Below are 6,802 nucleotides of genomic sequence, written 5' to 3'. Positions count from 1 at the left end.
GGGATGCTTCTCATACAGTCGCTGATATCCCATTGTGAAGTTTCTAGTGAGATGTAAATAAAGTGCTGTACTACTACAGTTACTCGACTGAAAAAAGTCTTATAAGTCTTGATTTGTAATGAGGACACAAAACTGTATAGACTTATGTAGCAATAAATAAATTAAATATGTGTAGCTTTAAATCAATCGAATGTGTATAACAATAAATAAATAAATAAGTTAATCTTCTGAACCTTTAAAACCACCTACTAATTTCTATACTAATATGATGGCATTCAAATTCTTGGATTCCTCAGAGGACTGATCGTAATGACACGGTTAGAACACCAAAGTCAAGCATCATTGACTGCTGTCAGTAAGCGGGTAGGTGACCACTTTGATCAGCCTACATAGGGACCGAGGGTGCACGGTCTCGGTCCTCGTTAAACTGTTCTACCGTTAAGTACTCGACTTCACGCGTAGGTCGCTGGGCTACCAAAGCAGGGGAGTCATCCCCTCTGCAGAGGATCAAAATTTTGATGGCATGTCTTCGGATCATTTTCAAAGATGTTTCCCAGACCGTCACTTATAACCTATTGTGCACCTCTAGTGCGGCGTAAATAAAGTACCTACCTACTTACCAAATTTTTGGCTATATATTTGACGTCTAATCTTTGACTATTTATTTACTGTTGGGCTATGGTAGCACAGTGGTTTGAGAATCGGGCTCCGGTCCGAAGGGCCAGTATACGTACTCGTAAGATATGAGGAATCGAAAAGCTTGAGGTCAGTCGCTGAGCATGGGCACAAGGATCTGGAGAAAATTTCCTTTCCCTTCATATCTATGTCAAAATTGAGGAAATGACCTTACTAATGAAATCCCCTCTTCTGAGGACCAAAATTGTGATGGCATGTCTTCGGATCATCTTCAGAGATGTTTCTCAGAACGTCACCAATAGTAAACTGTGCAGCTTTAGTGCGACCTAAATAAAATATCTACCAACCTTATTTATTGTTGCACATGCATATTTAGAGTGTACTCATTGCTAAGACAGCTTATAAGTCAGTGTTAAGTTGAAAAACAGATCGTAGAAATTAGAGACGGTCATTAGACTTCTCTAATTTCTGCGATCAAAGGTATCAATAAGATACATCCGGGATTACGTCGGGATTCGAACCTTCGCGTTACCGAGCGTCTCATAGGTACGGTTTGCTTCATCAAGCCGTGAGGCCATCAGGTTTTACTTTACTATGGAAATGAAACTAATGGTTTATAATTGGTTCTACTTTGATTATGCGCATATCTGTATGCCACTCACTATTGAGTAACAAATTCATTCAGTTACTTCGGAGTTCGAACCTGTAACATTCTTTGCCCCGGTTTGGGACCTTAATCAATAGATAAGCCAACCAGTTTCCTCGGAAAACTAAAAAACTGGAAGTAATACTTATAACAGGATCTTTGAATACTTATTGCTTTACCTATCCAATTTAATATTCTGAGAACAGAAATTCCTCGCAGGGATGCTCTTACAGAATTTTTTTCATATGATTGGAAAGGTAAAGTGGTGAGTTTTTAATTGCTCTTTTAGAAACTTTGCTACTGTTTTTTTTTTGTTTTTGTTTTTGTTTTGAAGTTTTTTGAGGAGCCAGGCCAGCTAATCTATAGGCCGAGGGAACATATTGAAATGTTTGATGTAATATACATAAATGTGAGACCACCCACTCGCAGTGTTGGGTTTAGTCTTCGTGCAGTGGATTTAGTTCGGTAATTATGGAGCAGGAGCCTGTGATCCTGTCTGTGGTGAACTGGAACCTTAATTTTTCAGGCACCTAATCTAGATAGAGAAAAAAAGAAGCAACGAGTACGAATCCTGCCATACATTTCATTGTGTCTTTGTTATGTCCTTCTGTTATTTGTGATTTTTTTTCACTTTGGCAATATCTCATAAACCCCTTGTAAAAAAAAATCTCTCTAGCTATGCCCTTCTAAGTTGTACAATGGTGAAGTTTTAGATCAGCTAAGTTAAATCAGTTGAGTTACTAACCCTCGAAATTTTGGATCTGCAAAATTTAGTACACGCAAAATTATGGGTCGACGAAGTTTGGGCCGCGAAATTTTGTCGAGCGAAGATATGGCTGCCACGTTTTGACCCCGAACCAAAATCACGCTATATTGGACGCTAGCCATGGTGACTGAGTGGATAGAGTGTTCGCCTCCCAATGAGGTGATATAGATTCCAATCCCAGCGGTGGCTGGTTCTGCTCGCATCGACCACGGTGGTGACGTAAAATATCCTCAGTGAGTGACGTATCATGGCTTAGAATCCCCTTGTCATCGGGCTAATCGTGGGACGTTTTCGTGGTTTTTTTTATCCATGTAACGCAAATGTGGGTTAGCTCCATTGAAGTCTTCTACGATTGCTCGTTTGTCCCAATGCTTGATTCAGGAGTTCCTTTGTCTTCTCGGCTGGGTTAAAAATTACATTGTTACCGAGTTGTACATACTTTAAAAGTCGTAAACTTAGGTTTGGATCGGTTGTTCAACGCCGGGTGTAAAATAAAATATATCGGATGCGTTTAAGCAAACTTGAATTTGGGCAAAAATAGTCTGCCGTAAGTGGACACTCATGAAATGTAAACAAACACAATTTTCATGGTTTAATTGTGAAAGAATTAGCTCACTAGTCTGCATATTCGCTTACAAACTAAATAGTTAGTTAAGGTAGAAATCCAATAGGTGTGAAATTGGCTGTTAATTATTGAAATTTGTTTTGAATACTATATTATTAGAAACACTTTTTTCAGAACGTATCGTAAATAGCAAAAAAAACTGAATTCAATGAAGGAGCATCTTCTGTTTCATTAAAGGGTAAGTTATATCACTGTTTTTCTGCTTTTTGTTGGAGCCTAAAGGGGAAAGTATGACTTTTATGAAAAGGCAGGATAAAAGTACTTGGACACCCTGCAGAGGAACACTGTATTAAATGCAAAGGTTTTGCATGTTGGGTACGATGTATAACTAAAAGGGAAACACTTGGCATCACCTATTAGTGATCCATCACTTTGGACTGGGCTACCAATTGTACTACGAAAGAGGGGGCAGGGCTCGATTTTACAAAACCTTGTCGATTACTGTCGAGAATGTTTCATAAATGAAGCAAGGCAGCAACATCTATTTTCCAGATATTTTTTTACACCTAAAAAAGTCACTATGAATCCTTAAGAAAGGTTAAAGGTGATGTAAAATGTAGGTGAAAAAGGTCGTTGGCAAGTTGCTTCCTCTTTTTTTTTTTTCTTTAAATTTAGTACTTCGTTTTGAAAGAGTTGAAATTTAAGCTGTTGTTTTTTTATTAAATAAATCTATGTGATGTCATTTTCTTGCAACAAAATATTTTATCAAAATTTTAAAATTATATATGTAAAAAAATCATTCTTGCATAAAATGTGAAAGGGTTAGTTCCTTTTCTAAAAAGCAAGTTTAACTAAAATTTAAATGTAGATTTTAGAAACTACAAATATTTTTATTTAAATTACTTGCCAATGAAGAAGCTTTGTGCTTGAATGATTGTGCACAATGTATTTCCAAATAAAATAATATTTCTATGCTATTGACGATTATTCAATTGTAATTGTATAGTTAAAGTAAATAGTAGTAAATGTTTCTAGCTTTAACTGTCACTACATTTTATAAAATTTCTTTTTACAAATTATTACACGGATTTCTGACAAATATTTCACCAAAAGTCTTTGCAAATTTGAAACTTTTAACTTTTTTAACTTTGATAATTTTGTCAAAAGTAAGATAATTAAAGAATAAAGTTGGTTATCATGCCATCAATTACTTAAATCGGAAATTTAACGACATTTATTTGAATTAACCAAATCAATTTTCAATATTAGCTAAATCAAAGAATAAATTTTATATACTAACGAATTGTAATTTCATTGTCAAGGTAGGTAGTTGTAAATGCTTCTAGCTTTAACTTTCGCTACATTTTGTAAAATTTCCTTTTAAATATTATTACATGGATTTCTGACAAATATTTCCTCAAAAGCCTTTCCAAATTTGAAACTTTTAGCTTTTTTAATTTTAATAATTTTGTCAACAAAAAAAAATCATTGAAGAAAGTTATTTATTATGTCATCAACTTCCTTAATCGGAATTTTAACAACATTTATCTAATTTAACCACATCAATTTTCAATATTAGCTAAATCAAAGAATAAATTTTATTTATTAACGAATTGTAATTGCATTGTTAAGGAAGATAGTTGTAAATGTTTCTAGCTTTAACTTTCACAGCGTTTTGTAAAATTTCTTTTTAAATGCTGTTACATGGATTTCTGACAAATCACCAGAAGTCTTTCTAAATTTAAAATTTTTACCTTTACTAATTTTACGAATAATAAAACAATATAAAAAGTTGCTTATCTTGTCACAAATTTCTTAAATCGAAAATTCAATGACATTAATCACATCGAACTTATAAGTGAATAATAATAATTTAGAGAATAATTTTAGATATAAGTGTCAAACACAGACTGAGAAGAAATTTTTGTAACATTTCAAAAATTTTCGTCGATTTGTAACTATATTCATCTTCCTGGGCATCCATTTAAACCTACAGATTTATAGCGGGTTAAAGAAGAAAAAAAAAGCCATTTTTGAGGAAAATAACCTTTTACGAAAACGAATCGTACACAACAATGGTTTTTCTTGTAAAGAGTAAACGTCAAATAGTAATTTAAGATGATCTTTGAAAGGCAAGAAGAATGTTTCTACCACCTGGCTCTTTCTCTCCCCCCCCCTCTTAGTATTATTACTGACCGCTGGTAAGTTGGATAACTTGTTGCACACAATCCACAATTGATTCATGTTTGGAATGATTTTTACCAGACGAGCATTTGAGCATTAAATATCTTGGAGTTTACGAGAAATAACTGCTATCAATGCTTGGCCATGTCGCAACTAAAATGTAGCGAATCATCTCCAGAAAATATCTATTTCTGACTTATTGCGGTATTTTTGTAATTTAATTAATTTAAATAATTTTTTTCATCATTCACAACATTTACGTTATCTAAATGAAATGCATCAAAATTCACAATAGTTACGCATTCCTTAATTGCCATTATTGTGATTGCAGCATATTTGAAATATATATATATATGTATATATTGTTATTGTATGTATTGTATATATTGTTATATATTGTATATATTGTTTGTTTATATAAATAAACATCATATAGCTTTTGCTAACTATGACGATATTGTCATAATTAATAATATTCATAGCATTCTTGTATTCGATGTAGATTATTGTTGCAGATAATTATCTCGATAATATTGCACTCGATATACTAGCGAATCATCTTCAGAAAATATCGATTTCTCTTGGCATATTGCGGTATTTTTGTAATTTAATTAATTTTAAAAAATTTTTTCATCATTCACAACATTTACGTTATCTAAATGGAATGCATCAATAATAGACACAATAGTTACTCATTCCTTAATTGCCATTATTGGGATTTCAGCATACTTGAAATATATATATATATATATNTTATTTTATTTTATTTTATTTTATTTTATTTTATTTTATTTTATTTTATTTTATTTTATTTTATTTTATTTTATTTTATTTTATTTTATTTTATTTTATTTTATTTTATTTTATTTTATTTTATTTTATTTTATTTTATTTTATTTTATTTTATTTTATTTTATTTTATTTTATTTTATTTTATTTTATTTTATTTTATTTTATTTTATTTTATTTTATTTTATTTTATTTTATTTTATTTTATTTTATTTTATTTTATTTTATTTTATTTTATTTTATTTTATTTTATTTTATTTTATTTTATTTTATTTTATTTTATTTTATTTTATTTTATTTTATTTTATTTTATTTTATTTTATTTTATTTTATTTTATTTTATTTTATTTTATTTTATTTTATTTTATTTTATTTTATTTTATTTTATTTTATTTTATTTTATTTTATTTTATTTTATTTTATTTTATTTTATTTTATTTTATTTTATTTTATTTTATTTTATTTTATTTTATTTTATTTTATTTTATTTTATTTTATTTTATTTTATTTTATTTTATTTTATTTTATTTTATTTTATTTTATTTTATTTTATTTTATTTTATTTTATTTTATTTTATTTTATTTTATTTTATTTTATTTTATTTTATTTTATTTTATTTTATTTTATTTTATTTTATTTTATTTTATTTTATTTTATTTTATTTTATTTTATTTTATTTTATTTTATCTTATTTTATTTTTATTTTATTTATTTTATTTTATTTATTTTTCATTTTTAATAACTCTGCATTGTTTTAATAAATCAAACATTTATTTCGCTTCTCAACTAAACAAGTTAATATGCTGTTAAAATGATTGGCTTTTGATGGTAATTGGCAGTATGGTCATTTTACCAGAATTTTTTTCTCTGTGTAGAACAAATTTATAATTTCATAAAGATTCATTTAACTGAATGTAGAGTTTTTTTAGCGCAAGATCTGTAATTAACTGTACTGCGGCAAACACAAGTGATTACGTGCTCTAGATAAAGTGGCTATGCAAATGTTGTGAACTTTGTCTGACGAAGAAAAAAACGAAAAAAGGCAAAGATAGCCGTCTTATCTGGAAGTCGCGACACTCGTATTTACCTTAAGAAAGTAAGCAGGTAAGCGCATTGTGGAGTTATAAATTGTCATTTGACGCAAGGAAAATTTATCTGAGCGTAGGAAAAATCATGAAGTCTTGTATAGGTCAAATTTGATTTAGTTTAGCATCG

The sequence above is a fragment of the Parasteatoda tepidariorum genome, chromosome X1 (genome assembly GCF_043381705.1).
Source record: "Parasteatoda tepidariorum isolate YZ-2023 chromosome X1, CAS_Ptep_4.0, whole genome shotgun sequence".
NCBI classification, from domain to species: Eukaryota; Metazoa; Arthropoda; class Arachnida; order Araneae; family Theridiidae; genus Parasteatoda; species Parasteatoda tepidariorum.
Note: the sequence above shows the minus strand (reverse complement) of the source record.